This window comes from Hyperolius riggenbachi, chromosome 2 (assembly GCF_040937935.1).
Source record: "Hyperolius riggenbachi isolate aHypRig1 chromosome 2, aHypRig1.pri, whole genome shotgun sequence".
Taxonomy (NCBI): Eukaryota; Metazoa; Chordata; class Amphibia; order Anura; family Hyperoliidae; genus Hyperolius; species Hyperolius riggenbachi.
The window spans coordinates 44413189-44432778 of NC_090647.1; the positions used below are offsets into that span (position 1 = coordinate 44413189).

General features: G+C 43.7%; 1 long non-coding RNA gene across 1 annotated transcript in view; it reads right to left on the reverse strand.

The window, feature by feature from the left end:
• Nucleotides 1–8122: 8122 nt before the first annotated feature.
• LOC137543676 (uncharacterized) overlaps nucleotides 8123–19590 on the reverse strand; it is a 67855-nt gene continuing 56387 nt past the window's right edge. The window contains exon 3 of the long non-coding RNA XR_011025565.1: nucleotides 8123–8441. This is a non-coding gene — a long non-coding RNA (uncharacterized lncRNA). The remainder of the gene's footprint in view (nucleotides 8442–19590) is intronic.

A 19590-nucleotide genomic window follows, 5' to 3' on the forward strand; every position in this document is an offset into this window, starting at 1 on the left:
AAATATATGAAAGTCTAATGTTTATCAGTACATTACAGAAAATAATGAACTGTATCACAATATGCTAATTTTTTTAGAAGGACCTGTATGTTAAAAACAATAGGTACAAAGTATTTTTAAAAAAAAAATGTGTAAAGAGGAATCATATTGACAGAATATACTGTTCAGAATATACTGCTTCAGAAACCTTTCTTACTGTATGTCTATATAAAGTAGGTATTGCTATATATTGATATATAACACCATCTTCCAGTAATGTTTAGCCTAAGCTATGATGTCACACAACCTTCTGCCCCAGATCATTCTGGGAGACCAACTAATGTTCCTACTCACTAGTTCTAAAGTGTTCAGGTTTCTCAAATTCGTAACATCAAATTCTTCCAATCAGACCCTGCATGTGGACACTGGACAGTAGCTGGGGGCATTATCTTAACCTTGTTGCTGCCTCTGGCTGCTGTGTTCCATGTTGCGTTTCATGTCATGTCAATACTTTCTCCTTCTGATATTGAAGGAGGAAGTATCAGAGAACTGGAACCCGACATGGAGTGTAGCAGTGAGAGGCAGTGACAAGGGTAAGTAGAGTTGGGCCGAACCTCCGATTTTAGGTTCGCGAACCGGGTTCGCGAACTTTCGCGGAAGGTTCGGTTCGCGTTAAAGTTCGCGAACCGCAATAGACTTCAATGGGGATGCGAACTTTGAAAAAAAAAAAAATTATGCTGGCCACAAAAGTGATGGAAAAGATGTTTCAAGGGGTCTAACACCTGGAGGGGGGCATGGCGGAGTGGGATACACGCCAAAAGTCACCGGGAAAAATCTGGATTTGACGCAAAGCAGCGTTTTAAGGGCAGAAATCACATTGAATGCTAAATGACAGGCCTAAAGTGCTTTAAAACATCTTGCATGTGTATACATCAATCAGGGAGTGTAATTAAGGTACTGCTTCACACTGACACACCAAACTCCACTGAACAGAACAGGTATGCAGTGGCGGGTCCACTGAACAGGTATACAGTGGCGGGTCCACTGAACAGAACAGGTATGCAGTGGCGGGTTCACTAAACAGGTATACAGTGGCGGGTCCACTGAACAGAACAGGTATGCAGTGGTGGGTTCACAGAACAGGTATGCAGTGGCAGGATCAATGAACAGGTATGCAGTGGCAGGATCACTGAACAGGTATGCAGTGGCAGGATCAATGAACAGGTATGCAGTGGCAGGATCAATGAACAGGTATGCAGTGGCAGGATCAATGAACAGGTATGCAGTGGCAGGATCAATGAACAGGTATGCAGTGGCAGGATCAATGAACAGGTATGCAGTGGCAGGATCAATGAACAGGTATGCAGTGGCAGGATCAATGAACAGGTATGCAGTGGCAGGATCACTGAACAGGTATGCAGTGGCAGGATCAATGAACAGGTATGCAGTGGCAGGATCAATGAACAGGTATGCAGTGGCAGGATCAATGAACAGGTATGCAGCCAGGGACAAGCTAAGGCTAACTAATCTTTCCCTATGAGAGACTGCAGTAGCTCGCCCTACTCTAACTAATGCAGGCACACGAGTGGCCACGGCCGCCGCTGCCTGCCTATATAAGGGGGGGTGGGGCTCCAGGGGCTAGTGTAGCCTAATTGGCTACACTGGGCCTGCTGACTGTGATGTAGAGGGTCAAAGTTGACCCTCAGTGCATTATGGGGCGAACCGCAATGGGGCGAACTTTTCCGCAATAAAGTTCGCGTGCGGGTACACCTAGGTTCGCGCGAACCAGGTTCGCCGGCGAACCGTTCGGCCCAACTCTAAGGGTAAGTCAATGTCCCAGCTGCTGTCAGCATGTAGGTTCTGATTAGAAGAATTCAGAACGAGATTTTGAATAAAAAAAACACATCAGCACTACTGCTCACTAAACAAGTAGAAAAAAAAATCCCAGCATCAGGGTGAGGTAAGATTTTCCAAGTGACTAAAATTTTTTTTTTTTTTTTTTTTTTGCAGCTGCTATATTTAGTTATCTTCCAGCCCTGCTGATGTTTTATGCTACAGCTGAGTCTGAACCACACACTTGAAACAAGTATGTAGCAAATCAGGGCCGGCGCTACCATTAAGGCAAAGGAGGCAGCTTCCCCAGGGCCCCAGAGCTTGTAGGGGCCCCCAGTGGCTACAAGAGGAAAAAATTGTTTTTCAAATCGGCCTTATAGTTTTTGAGAAAATCGATTTTAAAGTTTCAAAGGGAAAAAAAACACATTTAAAAACCTGCCGAATTTAATGGTTAATAGCAAATCCACCTTAAATGCTAGAAACCCTAAATTTGCAGGATATGTTAAGGAGATCATTAGGAATAAGAGGAAAAAAACAATTTTTCAAAAAGACCTTATAGTTTTTGAGAAAATCGATTTTAAATTTTAGAAGGAAAAAAGTATAGTTTTAAATGTGGTAAATGTAACTTTTAGTAGCAAACCTAACGGTAGTGTAATTTTACATGCATCAAACGAAAGTGCAATAAATTTCCTGACGGGGTTTCCAGGGGGTCTATAAGCAGCCGCAGCGCTTTGGCCAGGGATCGCTATACAGCCGCAATATGGCTGTATGAAGATACCCGGCATTTTTTCCTATTTTCCCGATTTTTTTTATGTTTAGAGTGTGGGAATTTTTTTTTTTTAAATTATGTGGGGTCCCTTCTCCTGAAACTTTTTAACCCCTTGTCCCCCATGCAGGCTGGGATAGCCAGAATGTGGAGCTCTGACCGATTGGGACTTCACACCCTGACTATACCAGCTGCAAAAAAGGTCCCCTAATGCCGATTTTTGTTCCGGGGTATATGTTGGGGGGGGGGCCCCAGGTTTATTTTGCCCTCGGGCCCCATTGTTGCTTAAACCGGCCCTGTAGCAAATCCAGTCAGACTTCAGTCAGAGCATCTGATCTGCATGCTTGTTTAGGGTCTATGGCTAAAAGTATTCGAGGCAGAGGATCAGTAGGTCGACCAGATAATATGCATTGTTTAAAAGAATATAAAAATGACAGCCGCCACATCCTACTCACTTCAGGTGTCCTTTAAGTTAAATTCCGTAAAGTTCCTTTTTGATTTATTTATTCAGAAATGTACAGTTAGGTTCTCTTTTAATTTCAATAGATATAATAATAATAATAATAATAACATAAAGCTGAATACAAGTTTGAAAATTAGAGGGATTGTCCATCTTGTTCCTTGGCCTTTGAGCTCCGGGCCGAGCCTGGCCAATCCTCTGTCCAGGAGGGATTGTATAAAATTTGAATTTTTTAGCGATGATCGTAATGGTAAATTTCGCTTACGTAATTGTTTGTAATTATGATCACTACCATAATAGCAAGAAGTTTTGAATCAGGATGATACCATTTATTGGCTTTCTTAGAGATAAATAAAAAGTAAGCTTTCGGCTAATAATAAGCTTTCATCGGACTTGGTTCCTGCTGCCTACATATACTAACCAAGTCAGATGAAGCCTTATTATTAGCCGAAAGCTTACCTTTTATTTATCTCTAAGCCAGCCAATAAATGGTATCATCCTGATTCAAAACGTCTTGCTTTTTACTGATGGCTAACATGGTACAACACTCTTCTGTTTCTACTATCGTAATATCAAAATTGTAATTTATGAAAAATGAAACAACATTTTGCGTGATTACAAGTATATGCATACTTTTTGTGATTACAATCATTTTTGTGATTGCTAATTTGTAATTACTTGTTTTGTGCATTTACGATTGATTATGATACATTTTTTATGTAATTACGATAAATTACACAAAATTACGAGTAAACAGGAAATTACACACACAATTATGATTTCACTTAAAATTATGATGCAACATTACAAATTACGACTAAATGAATTACTAGTTTGATGCAAATTTGAAATTACGATTTTGCATCATAATTGCAAATTACGATGGAAAATTGTGCATATATTTTTGGCTTATCCCTACTTATAAATCAGTAAAATGTACAAAGAAAATCAATTTTCAGTTAACAGTATGGACAATCAACTTGTTGATTATAAAAAAGGGGGTTCTGTTTAACCACTTAAGCCCGAAGGGTTGAAATTTTTTTACATCCGAGCAACTTTCACCCCCCATTCATTTGCCAATAACTTTATCACTACTCATCACAATTAATTGATCTATATCTTGTTTTTTCCGCCACCAATTAGGCTTTCTGTGGGTGGTATATTTTAAGAGCCACTTTACTGTAAATGCATTTTAACAGGAAGAATAAGAAAAAAATGGAAAAAATTCATTATTTCTCAGTTTTCAGCCATTATAGTTTTAAAATAATACATGCCTCCATAATTAAAACTCACGTATTGTATTTGCCCATATGCCCCGGGTATTTCACCGTTAAAATTATGTCCCTATCACAATGTATGGCGACAATATTTTATTTGGAAATAAAGGTGCATTTTTTCCGTTTTGCGTCCATCACTGTTTAGAAGCCCATAATTTATTAAATCATATTGATATACTCCTTTGACATGCATATTTAAAAAGTTCAGACCCTTAGGTAACTATTTATGTTTTTTTTTGTTTTTTTATTATTGTAATTTTTTTTTTTTAAATTTAAACTTGTATGTGGGTATTTTTTGGTGTGGGAGGTAAACAGGGTTTTTTTTTAATATATTTATATGTTTATTTGTAAAACTTTTTTTTTTAGGTGTAATTTGCTATTTGGCCACAAGATGGCCAGAATCAAAAAGTCCTGGGAGCGATCGATCTCGCTCCCAGGCAGAAGAAAGGAGACCAGAGCTCAGAAAAGCCGCAGCGTCTGAAGAGACGCTGTCGGCTTTTCTCCGGGGGGGCCCGATCAGCGAAAGGGATTTATAATCCCTTTCACTGATCGGTGGGCTAGCGGCCAGCAGCGGGGGCGCGCACGGGGGGGCCCGCGGGAGCGTCCAGTTGGGCTTAAGTGGTTAATATTTATTTATTTATTGCAACAGGTCTAACATTTGGATTCGGACAGTCTCTAGTAAACCATAGTCATTTTTGAGTTTAACGCAATCACTCCTTTTTAGGAATAATTCTGTCTCTACAAGGAAGTTCTAAAACCGTCCTTGGTTACAAAGTCAAAATGTAATCATGAAGGCCTACCGATGATATTAATACTGAAAGTCAAGTCAGGTAAATGTTTTTTATTTACTTACATTGCTCCTTAATGGGATTACAGAAATACATTAGCGCTTGCCCCGCATCAATCTCAAGTGTTTATTCCTATGCTGGCGGCTGATGAATGGTACCCAGCAATGCTGAGGACTTTTATTACTACAACATCAGCTCATTGATGGATAAAAAGAGGCAAGTGAGGCATCTGATTAAAGTGAACCTTAAAGGGAACCTAAACTGAGAAGGATTTGGAGTTTTCCTTTTAAAATGATACCAGTTGCCCGACTCTCCTGCTGATCCTGTGTCTCTAATGCTTTCAGCCACAGCCCCTCAACAAGCATGCAGATCAGGTGCTCTGACGGAAGTCAGACTGGATTACCTGAAGGCTTGATTCAGGGTTGTAATTCAGCCACTACTGCAGCCAAAGAGATCAGCAGGGCTGCCTGGCAACAGGTATTGTTTAAAAGGAAACATCCATATCCCTCTCAGTTAAAGTTCCCTTTAACTGAAGTAAAAATAAAGACTTTAATTTACTTGAGGCCTCTACCAGCTCCCTGCAGCCGCCCTGTGCCCATGCTGTCACAAAGTGATCCTCCAGTCCCCTGCAGCTACCCCCTGTCATTCGGATGCACGGCCCTGGTCCACGCACCTCCTGGATGTGTTACCAAGGACGGGAGCTCTCTGTGCAGGTGCAGTATGAAAACATCTCTACTGTACTTGCGCAGAACGCTCTCGGCAATGGGAGTCTGATCTAGGACGCGCACAGCCATGCATGCACAGTGGCCATTGACTCGCCAGTTGACCAGCCAGAAGAGGGTTGTTGCGGGGGACTTGAGGATGACTTTAGTGACAGCGCTGGCATAGGGCAGCTGCAAGGGGGCTGGTAGAAGCCCCAGGCAAGTCAGGTGAGTCTTTTTCTTTTAGTTCAATTTAGGTTCCCTTTATAGGACCATTTCACACAAAAAAAAATTAAATTCATTTGTATGAAATACATACATTTTATCCCAAATAAAATGCACAATAAATGTATTTTTTCCCATGTCACAGTCACTTACAGTAGCTTGTTAAAATCTGGCAGATCTGAATGGCAGTTGCTCAGTGCCAAAGTGCCAAAACAGTGTACAAGAAAGAAGGGAGGCTGACTGGTATCTTAGTATTGATCCTCAATGCTTGGAATACACGATGAGTTTTTGGGCAGATTTACTTTCCGATAGATTTTCCGACTGTTTTTGTGATCGATTTCCATTTACTTGTATGAAAATTCGATCAGAAGAACGATCAGCTAGGACCTGTCGGAAATTATCCATCGAGCCATTTATCTGCCCAAAAAATTCATGGCCTATTCCCAGCATTACAAGGAGTGCTTTTGTAAAAATAATAATAATAATAATAATAATAATAATAATAATAAAGGAAATGCTGAGAATTCCCCATGAGGAGATGAACTAGTCCAAAACCTGTCTGATTTTTACTGCTTACTGTAAGCTACATCAACAAAGGAAAAATGTATTTTATAGTGCATTTTACTCTGGGAGAAATGTACATCTTCTATGTATGTGTTTTAATGCTTACAATTTTTTAGTGATAGTGGTCCTTTAAAGGAAGCCTGAGACAATGATAGCACAAGGATTTATACTTACCTGGGGCTTCCTCCAACCCTCCCTCTGTATCTGTCTGGTCCCCTCAGTCCTGCGGCTATGGGGTCTGTAATTCAGCCGGATTGCGGACCACTGCGTATGTGCAGTCCCGCCTGCGCGCAACACAATCGTGCTCCCGTTGCTGGGAGCATTCTGCTTAAATGCAGTTACAACCTTAATGAACCAAGAATGTGCAGAATGCCACAGGAGGGCAATCAGGGGTAAGCGTGACTACAGGTGCATAATAGTCCCGTACTGGCTTTGTCTGAGGCTGACAGCAGCACAACAGACTGGGAAGACAAAAAAGGAGCAGACAGACTACAGGGGGCTGGAGAAAGCCCAATTTAAGTATAAATCCTTTCATTGTCTCAGAAAAACTATATATATATATATATATATATATATATATATATATATATATATATATAATGTTTGATTTTTTTAGAAAGTACAATAACATTGTGATTTTACACCAAAGGATTCAAAAATAGATAACGGTCATAGTGTTGGGACATGATCACAGCTGGGATGAGCTCTTGAGACAAACATTTCTTTCCTCAACTTGTAAGTCAAGGCCTGCGCAGCCCTGCCAAGCATATCCTTTTTATGCGTTCCTGTCTGCAATAACGCTATATTGCGGACTGGAATGTGAAGAAGGATACGCGTGGCCAGAGCCACGCTGGCGAAATGGCCCGGCGGCAAAACCGAATGGAGGATCGTGGAGGACCGGCGCAGGACAAGATGGCTGCTGGGGGCTTGGGGTATCCCCAGGTAAGTAAAACTGTTTGTTTTAAAATGTACTTCAGTTCCGCTTTAAGCTTCTAGCTGTATCTGAAGAAGTGATAACATTATCTTTTGTTTACATTCCTTTGTTTGCTACATTTAGTATCCAGCCAGCAGCGTACTGAAACTGAACTGTACACATTGTAGAACCAGAAAGAGCTGAGAAGCGATGACAGGATACATTATATTGCTGTTTATAAATATAGCAGCTATGCAATAAAATGAAATGGCAGCTTTCAGAGCAGATAAAACGTACTTTGGGAATTTGTAAATTTGTAGACAGACAATATAACTCGTGCACAAAAGGAAATATAACTGTATGAGTAATAAAAAGTAGGAAACCGACATTTTTAATGAATGTCATGTCAGAGTTTTATCCCACTTTAACAATGTAAATCAAGGTTAATGTAAGATTTCACAATGGGCTAAGGTTGACTAAATCATTTATTAATGACTACTGTAAAAGAAAAAAAAAGTAATTATATTCATTAATGTATGTACAGTAAAAATAAGTGTCTCAGTATCTTTGCATTACCATTCTGAATATTAAGCAATAACCTGTTTATAACCCTTTTTTTATTTCTTAGCAAACCTGTCATTTCTTCTTCATGCTTGCAGCAATAATGCCTATGAATTTTTCATGTGTCTCTTGTCACTGAAGAGTGCTGCACAACTCTGAACAAGCCTGTGCTTGCAGCTTGCCGGGATCCGTGAGCGGAGCGGCGGTTTGAAGCCCTGTGTTGGGTGTCTGTTCAGGTGGTGTGCTTTGTACATCCTCGGCGTAGTTATCATTCCGTCCTATAGATCTGTCAGCCAATCTTGTCACAGCTCACTCAATTACTGGGCGCAGCTGTCGTGGTGTAGCAAGGTGTACGGAGTGTAGATATTCTGGCGCTGCAGAATGAGCAAAACCAGACACTGTTTTGTTTATATTTTTTATTGACAATGTTTCACTTTTTTTTTTCTTTTTGTCTTGTTAGAATTTATACGGGAATATTGTCAGAGCAGTAGACAGCTGTCACAATCGATTACCAGCAGGGGGCGAGGACTCACCCGGGGCACCACATTTTAAGAAGTTTATGATTTTTGCGAGTGCATCTGACAAACTCTAAAGAACACGCACCCTTAAAGTGGACCTGAAATCTTGCACAGGACAGAAGTAAAACATATAGAAATGCATCCTGCATGTACAGCAAAGTCCCCGTTATTCAGAACTTAACCAGTCTAGCTTTTTGGTACTACGTCCAAAAGGCTGCTGCTGCGGTGCTGCGTGCTCCCATGCGTGATCGAGTGTGCATGCTCCCGCACAGCCACCCATTAGCCTGAAGATCAATGAACGGGAACATAGTTCCCATTTGTTCCCATTCATTGATCTAAGTCCCAGGCAGAAAGACCGATGGCTTCTTTGAGAAGCCGTGTTCTTTCTGAAAAAAAAAAAAAGATTCCCGTCCTCCCTATACTTCCTGAAAGCGAGAGCATTCACTTCCAGGACTAAAAAAATGTACTGTGGTCATCTTGTGGCAAAACAGTAAAACTACATCTACATACATTTTTGTTTTATTAAATAAACTCACATTATTACATTCAAAATTAACTGTTTACCTCCCACACCAAAGTGTACCCAAATACATTTTTTTGTGAAAATAAAAAAACAAACAAAAAGCATAAATAGTTACCTTAGGGTCTAAACTTTTTTTATTATGCATGTAAAGAGGGTGCATTACTAATATTTTTTAATAAGTGATGGATGCAAAACTGAAAAAAATGCATCTTTATTTCCAAATAAAATATTAACACCATACAATGTGATAGGGACATAATTTAAATAGTGTAATATCTGGCACAAATGGAGCAAATAAGAGACATAGGTTTTAATGATTGTATTATTTTAAAGCTAGAATGGCCGAAAACGGAGAAATAATGATTTTTTTTCCATTTCTTTCTTAATATTCAAGTTTAAAATGCATTTAGAAAAAAATAATTATTGGCAAAAAGCACCACCCAAAGAAAGCCTAATTGGTGGCAGAAAAAACAAGATATAGATCAGTTAATTGTGATAAGTAGTGATAAAGTTATTGACGAATGAATGGGAGGTGAAAATTGCTCGGGTGCATAAGGTGAACAAACGACAGAAGGCTAAAGTGGTTAAGCAACTGGAAGTCTCAACTACCCAGCATGCCTGAGGGGATAATGGAGACTGTGCTTTGGGGTTTTGTTTGGGCAGTCTGCAGGCCATAAAATACTCACCAAGCCTCCAGTAAGCCTCCAGTAAGCCGCTAGAAGCCACAGGTAGGCTAGAAGATGTCGCCGGAGGCTTGGTGAGTATTTTATCCTGCATGTGTAGGGGAGGGTGTTTGATTGGGGGGGGGTTTGTGCTTTTTCGGCAAGTTGGTCAACCCGGGAAGCACATGTATCCAGCATCAGACGATCCATGCCTTTGCTGGATACTAGGGACTTTGATGTGTGTAGAGAGTTTAGCCTAATTACCCCTTATCTGTGACTAATCACAAGTGTAATTTGATCGCTCAGCTGTCTGTGTCAGCTGGCTGCCTCGGCAGATCAGCTAATTTGTAAACACAGGATGTTAACCCTATGTCTTTTTCCATGAAAGCAGGAAGTAGACACACTGCAGATTTATTGCAGTATTTGTTTTAGCTTAGTAGATTGAAGCAGCTGGCACCGTCTGTATATATATATATATAGCTCAAATATTTATTTTGTTCAGCACTGTCCTATCAGATACACACAACGTTTCGGAGCGCCTTCTTCCGAACAAGTTCATGATGGTCTAGCACCAGTTAACACAATTTCACATTATTTTATACCACACAGAGCAGCCAATCAAATAGCTGCATTTAAGTTGCCCAATCATCGCTCTGGTGCATAGATTGGACCTAATGGACAACTTGTACATATCTGGGAGAGCCACTCAGAATGGTATCTATACACCATGTGACCGAGAGAGGAAGAAGTGGAAAAACGTCAGGCGCGACACCTCTGAGAATGCCGTCCATCACGTCTCAGTCTCCACCTCCAGGTCCGCAAACCTGACAGGGGACAGAGACTCAGGTACGTCATCGCTGGCCAAATGCAATACGTAAAAAATTAAGTGATCAAGCAGTTTCTCATCATTTTGCATTGTGGAATCACAGTGTGAGTGAGCTTAGATGTCAAATTATTGAGGGAGTCCTTCCACTTAAAGAGAACCCGAGGTGGTTTTTACTACAGATAATAATAGACAAGACAAGACAAATAACATTTATATTGCGCTTTTCTCCTGGCGGACTCAAAGCGCCAGAGCTGCAGCCACTAGGACGCGCTCTATAGGCAGTAGCAGTGTTAGGGAGACTTGCCTAAGGTCTCCTACTGAATAGGTGCTGGCTTACTGAACAGGCAGGACCGAGATTCGAACCCTGGTCTCCTGTGTCAGAGGCAGAGCCCTTAACCATTATACCATTCAGCCACTACTACATAGAGGCATGTTCTCTGCACAATGACATGCCTCTGTGTCCTTCTGGTTTGCTGCCAGTCCCCCCCCCCCCCGGGCTTTGCTGCCCCCCCCCCCCCCCCGGGCTTTGCTGTCCCCCCCTGAAAATAACAACAGGATAGTGACAATCTGCTTGTCGCTAGCTTGCTATTTACCTGGCATTTGTGAATCTCTGCACCTCTCCCACCCCCTGCATTGTCTGTAAGCTATCTCCAAGGGAGTACATCCAGGTTGCGGCTTAGCTTCCGATTGGAGGAAGCTGAAAGAGGCAGGGAGTCGTGCAATGGAGGACGCGGGGGAGGCAATGCGGGGGGAGGCAGAGGAGATAGCGATTGAAAAATGCAAGGTAAATAGCAGGCTAGAGACAAGCAGATTGTCGCTAGACTAGCGCTATTTTCGAGGGGGGAGACAGCAGAGCCCGGGGGGGGGGGGGGGGGGGGCGACGACTGGCAGCGCAACCAGAAGGCATGTCATTGTGCAGAGAGTATGCCTCTGTGTCCTATTATCTTTAGTAAGAAACCACCTCAGGTTTTCTTTAAGAGGGGAAGAGATAGATACAAACAGCTAGCTATTATTATGTCTCATTGACCCTTTCTAGTCATAGGCAAGTTTGGTCAGTAAACAAGATGAGGTCGATAACAGGTACAAAAGTTACACCTTTGGTCAGACAGGCCGGGCCAGTAACAGGACTAATAAATGAAGCATAAGTCCTACAAGCTAAAGGTAGCCATACACTGGTCGATTTGCCATCAGATTCGACCAACAGATCGAACAGATCGAATCTGATCAGGGAGGGATTGTATGGCTGCCTTTACTGCAAACAGATTGTGAATCGATTTCAGCCTGAAACCGATCATGGTCTGTGGTGGTGCTGCCGCCGCCCCCCAGGCCCCTGCATACATTACCTGATCCGGCCGGCGCGAGTCCTTCCGGTCACTGATGTCTTCTTCTCCGCTGGGTTCCGCGTTCCGGTCTGGCTGGCTTCACTTCTTTCTGTCCGGGGAAGTTTAAACAGTAGAGGGCGCTCTACTGGGACAGGAAGTGAAGCCAGCCAGACCGGAATGCGGAACCCAGCGGAGAAGAGGACAGTGGTGGAGGACTCGCGCCGGCCGGAGCAGGTAATATATTGCGTCGGTCGTCGAGCATTCGAACGCCGCTATCGACGCTCTCCCGGCCCGCCAGCGATCGAGAAAAATCTTCCGCACGGACGGCTCGATGGGAATCGACGGAAACAATTGATTTCAGACAGAAATCGATCATTCTGTCAGCGTTTGCGCAACGATTTCACAGCAGATTCGATCACCGTGATCGAATCTGCTGTATATCGGCGGGAAAATCGTTAGGTGTATGGGCCCCTTAAGTCAGTAACAGCAGCACCGGGGCTAGGCAAACTTCATTCCCCAGGGCTGAAGACTGAGAATTATCAGCTGCATCTTGTAGGGCACTTAAATGGAAATATCACTTTCATTATACAGTTGCCATGAATATAGATGGCTGCTGCACAAGTCTTTTTGTATTATAATGGTATTGAAAGTTATCTTTTCATTTCCGTTTGCAGGCAGCCAAGAATTTCGGAATCTGACAGCGAGCTCCAATTGCTCTTCTTTACAACCATACCAACAGTACATGTATTGCAGTACAGACTGCAGAGTAACTCCTCCTGTGCTGCATAACTGATAAGCTGCACAAAGCAGGAACCATTGCTACTCATTAAACAACATCTGGACTAATCCATTGACTGTCTGCAGCCTTTAACACTTTTCAGTATCAGTTAAAGAGACTCCGAAGTCTCCTAAAAATGAGTTTTTTCTTTAAAAACCTCTTTAACTTAATTGCCCCTCCTAAAATGCTGCACCCCCACAGGTGCAAACTCCATAAATCACCCCTAACTCCCCCAGCAAAATCCACAACTTTCTTGGTCGTGGATTTTGCTGCCCTAAGGAGACAGAGCTTTGGGCTGTAGCTCTGCCTCCATGCGCATCAATCAGAGCTGATCGCCACCTCTGCCCCGCCCCTCTCAGTGAAGGAAGACTGAGAGGGGCGGGGAGAGGCGGCGTTCCGTGCTGATGGACGAGTGTAGAGGCAGAGCTGCAGCCCACAGCTCTGCCTCTATACGGAAGGAGCCCCGCGATGTGCCCCAAGGAGTTTGTTGTGATTTATGGAGTTTTCAGCCACAGGGATGCAGCGTTTTAGGAGGGGCAATTATGTTAAAGAGGTTTTTAAAGTAAAAACCTCATTTTTTGGAGACTTCACAGTCTCTGTAAAGTTTACCAGGGGCTTACCTGGGGCTTCCTCCAGGAGTGGCCCGGAGAGACAGCGAGGGGCAGAGGGGTCTTAAGGGGGCTGGAGGAAGACCCAGGTAAGTATAAAACCTGATTTGACTTTCATCTCAAGTTTCCTTTAAAGGCAACTGAAAACCATAAAAGGTTTTTTTTTTTTTGTTTTTTTTTAATGAACTTTCCCATAAAGGAGGTTCGATTGGAGTGTGCCATTGGTGGGGGTTAGGGTAAGTTTCACTACTTACCTATGGGGTGCTGCTCCTCTGGCCTCCTGTCCATATGGGCTCCACCATCTTCTCCAATGAGCGACCGCATCAACTGCATTTTGAGGTTCCCAGTGGAATCTCAAGTACATTTGCACCACAATGCATGCCGGGAGATGTAGCCTGTGGATGCGAGTAGATCTCTCGCATCCACTGACTACATCTCCCATCATGCATTGTGGCTCATGCATGCATGTGATACTGCCGGGAAATTGAAAATTTAGATGAAATGGTCGGTCCTGGATCCCATACCGATTGGGAGCAAAAGGAGCATGTGTGTGCGCGGGGCTGGATTTCTGGAAATGCCACCAAGGCGGCAGCCGTCCAAGGGGCGGCTGGACATGGAAGAGGGATTGCTGCATATGAAAGAAGAGGCTGCAAATGAAATACAAAGGTTGCAAATAAGGAGCAATACATGGAAATAGGGAGCTGCTGCCCAAGGCATCTGTATAGAACTGACGAAGGCTGCTGTACATGAATGTTAGACATGGAGGGGGCTGCACAAGGAATAGGAGGGGGTGCTGCACATGGAAGGGAGGCTGCAAGAAAGTTGGCCTAGGGGCAGAAAAAGTATAAATCCGGCCTTATGTGTGTGAATGAAACAAACGCATGAACTTGGACGTCTTGTATGAAAGTCAAGCCAAGCTCAGTGGTGTGTGGAGGGGGAGGTTACCATTACCCAGAATCCCCCCTGTGGTGCCTGTAGCTTAGTGTCCTGTGGCACAGTCACAGTCAGAAACCCAGAAAAGCAGCAGTGCCCAGCAAGTATGAGCGAGTCATCAGTGGTGATGACTCCTCCTTCATTCAGCTCTCTTGCCCGATCTGTGCCTGTGAGTCAGGAGATGATCTCCTGCAAAGTGTGTGTTTACACAGGATGGGCTGCTCAATAAAGTGGCTAACTTCTGCTAGAGTGAAGCTCCCTCCTCCTCCATGAAGGAAGGTTATCTGCCTGCTCACCACCTCTGTGGAGTGATCTGAATTGCCTGTTCCTGTGCTATTCTTGTGAAAGCTCTGTATATATTCAACCTCATAGTGTGGATCTTTCTCCCCCTTTCCATGTGTGTGTGTGTGTCTGCCTGCCTGTCAGTGTTGCCAACCGCCCGTAAATTAACGGGCAGCCCGTAAATTTTGATGCAAATTAAGCTGCCCGTGAATTCCGTAAGGAATTCAGCAGCGTCCGTATAGGCGGCCAATCCGCCGCCCGCTCTGTTGAAGGAGGACAGCAGCGCAGTGGAGGGAGAGCTGTGAGCAGCGGTGGAGAAGAGGGGCAATCTCCCCCCCCCCTTCTCTCACCTTAGTCCTCTCTCTCCCCCGCTGTCTCCTCCTGATCTAGTGCTGACTGAGTGGCTGGCAGCGGGCGGGACTTACCTTCCGTCTCGCTCCAAGCGCCGGAAGTTCTGCTGCTCTGGTCTGAATCAGACCAGAGTAGCGGCAAATAATCTGGCGCCTGCGACGAGAGACGCAGCAGGTAAGTTCCGCTCGCTACCGCCTGCCAGTGCCAGCCACTCAGTCAGACAGCACTACTGCAGGAGGGGAGAGCAAGGGAGGGAGAGCACTAAGGTGAGAGGGGGGGGGAGATTTCCCCCCTTCTTCACCGCTGATGCCACAGCTCTCCCTCCACTGCGCTGCTGTCTTCCTGCTGGGGGGGGTCACCTGGCTACCTATTGTGGGCACATATACCTCTGGCTACATATACTGGGCACATATAACCCTGACTACATATACTGGGGACATATACCTGCCTACATATACTGGGGACATATACCTCTGGCCACATTTACTGCGCACATATACCTCTGGCTACATATACTGGGCACATATAACCCTGACTACATATACTGGGGACATATACCTGCCTACATGTACTGGGGACATATACCTCTGGCCACATTTACTGCGCACATATACCTCTGGCTACATATACTGGGCACATATAACCCTGACTACATATACTGGGGACATATATCTGCCTACATATACTGGGGACATATACCTGCCTACATATACTGGGGACATATACCTCTGGCCACATATACTGGGCACATATACCTCTGGCTACATATACTGGGCACATATAACCCTGACTACATATACTGGGGACATATACCTGCCTACATATACTGGGGACATATACCTCTGGCCACATATACTGGGCACATATACCTCTGGCTACATATACTGGGCACATATAACCCTGACTACATATACTGGGGACATATACCTGCCTACATATACTGGGGACATATACCTCTGGCCACATATACTGGGCACATATACCTCTGGCTACATATACTGGGCACATATAACCCTGACTACATATACTGGGACATATACCTGTGGCTACATATACTGGACACATATATACTGCCTACATATACTGGGGACATATACCCGACTACATATACTGGGGACATATACACCTGCCTACATATACTGGGCACATATACCCCTGCCTACATATACTGGGCACATATACCTCTGGCTACATATACTGGGGACATATACCTCTGGCTACATATACTGAAAACACTGGCTGTTTGCAATTATGTGCATTTACTGGTGAAAAGCTGTATCTTATGTGCATTTACTGGTGAAAAGCTGTGTCTTATTATGTGCATTTACTGGTGAAAAGCTGTCTCTTATTATGTGCATTTACTGGTGAAAAGCTGTCTCTTATTCTTATTATGTGCATTTACTGGTGAAAAGCTGTCTCTAATTATGTGCATTTACTGGTGAAAGGCTGTCTCTTATTATGTGCATTTACTGGTGAAAAGTTGTTATGTGCATTTACTGGTGAAAAGCTGTCTCTCATTACGTGCATTTACTGGTGAAAAGCTGTCTCTCATTACGTGCATTTACTGGTGAAAAGCTGTCTCTCATTACGTGCATTTACTGGTGAAAGGCTGTCTCTTATGTGCATTTACTGGTGAAACGCTGTCTCTTATCTGCATTTAGTGGGGAAATGCTGTCTCTCATTTATGTGCATGCCCACTTCAGTCGCCGGGCGCTTTGCGCGCCGCAAATTTCCTCGAACATGTTGCCCCCTACCCATTTGACTGCCCCCTCATATGTGCTAGTCTAGAACCGGCCCTGTACCCCTGCCTACATATACCCCTGGCTACCTGTTCTGGGGACATCTCTCCCCCTGGCTACCTGTTCTGGGGACATCTATACCCCTGGCCACCTATTCTGGGGACATCTATACCCCTGGCCACCTATTCTGGGGACACCTATAGACCTAGGGCTACCTATTTTTGGGGAACCACTGCTGTCAGATTAAATGTATTTTGGGGAACTGCTGCCAGATTATGTGTATGTTGGGGGAATCGCTGCTGCCAGATTACATCTATTTTTTGGGAACCACTGCCATATTATCTGTATTTTGGAAGAATCTCTGCCAGAGTATGTGGATTTTTGGTGAAATGCTGTAAGATTACATATATTTTGGTGGAAGGGGGGGAAACACTATGGCAGAGCTCAAACTTCCCTGGCAGACCTTTTACAGCAATACTAAAATCATGTATATTTGACCCCACCCATGACCACACCCACATTCTGTTACGTGGCCACGCCCATTTTTCATTTTTTTGTCAGCAAAAAGAATCTTTTGTCAGTAAATTTTTAGGTATTTGTCAGTAAAAAATAACGTGAAAGGTTGGCAACACTGCTGCCTGTGTGTGTGTCTCATGGGCTTTCTCTCCTCTCCATGTGGCTCTCTCCCTCTGAGTCACCACCCCTCCTCCATGTGTTTGTCTCTCCATCTCTTTTACATCTCCCCTTCCATGTAGCTGTTCTTTTCTCGTGCCTTTCTGTGACACCACCATGGTCACAGCATGTCACACCTGCAATGTGGCTTCCTTTCACTTTCTGTGTCATATATGGTTTCCCCTCCATCTCTGTCACTATCCCTGCTTCATATGGCCATAACTTGCGCTATTGTCATTATGTGGAATACCCTCGTTAACCTTCCACTGGATTGTCCAAACTAAGCCTATTTCCCTTTCCTCTCTAGGGGAGTTTTTCCAGTGCTGTCTCCGGCTCAAATTTGCCACTACCAGGAGCCCTCAGAAACACTCTTGTCCTTCAGTACTTCCGAAGATAAGCAGCTTCTTAATACGCCAGCGCACTTTTGTGCATTCGCAGTATGGAGCCGCCTATTTTCAGAAGCACTTGGGGACATAAGTGCTTCTGGACCTTTCAGGAATCCCCCTTACAAAATCTTGGTTTGCCCCTGAAGCGACCTCTTACTTCCTACATCAGCTTTTGCACCAGTGCAGAAGGTGGAAGTGGTCAGATGCCGTGGAGAACAGCTGGTCAGTTTGGTCCCCGATGGGTTTGTGACTAACTTCGAGACTTATTAGAGCTCAGTATTTGGAAAAGTAATGCAGAAGGCAATGATGTGAAGATGGTTAGCATACAACCTTGCTGGTATTATAGCTTCACACATCGCAGTCAGCTTTTTGCACCTCCACAAGGTCTTTTTCATAGCAAGCACCCACCAAGCGATGTCACTGTGTGTGGAAAACAGCGGTAGCCAGCACAGAGAGAAGCGTCTTCTCTGAGATCTAGAACTGGCTATACAATAGGAATATGGGTCTACTAACTTTTATAACAATCATGGCCAGATTTAAGGAAAGTCCACCAAGGCCAGGACCTCGGGCGACAGCTGGCCAAGGGGCGGCTGGACATGGAAGAGGGAATGCTGCAAATGGACTACAGAGGTTGCTTATTAGGACCAACACATGGGAGTAAGGAGTTGCTGTCCAAGGGACCTGTATAGAACTGGAGGAAGCTGCTTTGCATGAATCGTAGACATGAAAGGGGGGGTGGGGGCTGCATAAGGTATAGGATGGAGGTGCTGCACATGGAAGGGAAGCTGCAAGAAAGTTGGCCTAGGTTTGGAAAAAGTTTAAATCCGGCCTTGATAACAATGAATCAGACCTGGATAAGTGAGGTGTTCCAGCTTTCCATTGCTGACTCTAGGGATAATATAGGTTCCGTCTGGTCCTTCCTTGCTCCTAGTTTGACCTTTTTCTGGTGGTCAGTCGTCTGAATCACATAAAGCCCTAAGCACAGCAGAATAATGTTTCCTTGTCACCCCCTGCTCTTGCATCAGCTTTCTCTCGTCTTTAGCAGAAGCCATCCAAATACGTGTTCATCGATTTTCCCAGCTTTTGTTGTAAGATCTGCTTACACAAAGCTCCATCATACGACAGCTAAAAAACACCAGGCAAAGTTCTTCCTGCCTTGTTACAAGATTGACTCAGTGGGTCTGAAGAATCAACGGTAACAAGTGATGCTCTTAAAAGATATTTTCAGCGACCTCCGAAGAATGGTCTCTCCAGTCAATTCCATTGATTGTCCGTTAACCTTTTGTATTCGTATTTACGCCCCCTAGTCCATCGCATTCTATTTTATTTTTTTCTTCACTGGTGATGGCGATTTTTTTTTTCTTCTTCTCCAAGCTGGATAAATAAAACATTTGCTTTTAGGCAAGTTTAAAGGAGAAAATATTATCCTTTCATCTAATTCTCGGTACGGAATCCACATCTGCGCTGGAGCCGAGTAATAAAAGTAAAGAAAGCAGGCGACGGCGGAAGAAGCCGCAGCGCGATCCCAAAGGATGAAGTGTCACTACAAAAGCCAAGCGGAGCTTTGATTTCCAGAGAATAGAGGCGAAATCATCGGAAAGGGTAATGCCATCAGCCTATTGTGTGAATGGAAAGTGACATGACAAAGACAGACGATTTCCCTCTCTCTGACTCCTTTTGAATTATTTTTTTTTCTATTATGCCTCTTCTTTGTTGACAACTTCTTTTCAAAGGCGTTTAAACTTTTTGCTTGCAAGAATAAAAATAAGGCCTCTTTATGTTCCCTCCTTTTGTGTAACTGGAATAATTTATGGTTTATTTTGATTACATGGCTTGTTATTTATCTTTTTTTTTTTATTATTATTTCTTTCAGAACTTGGAGGAATCTTTGCCAGATATGAACAAAGCAGGCTTGGAGGTCCA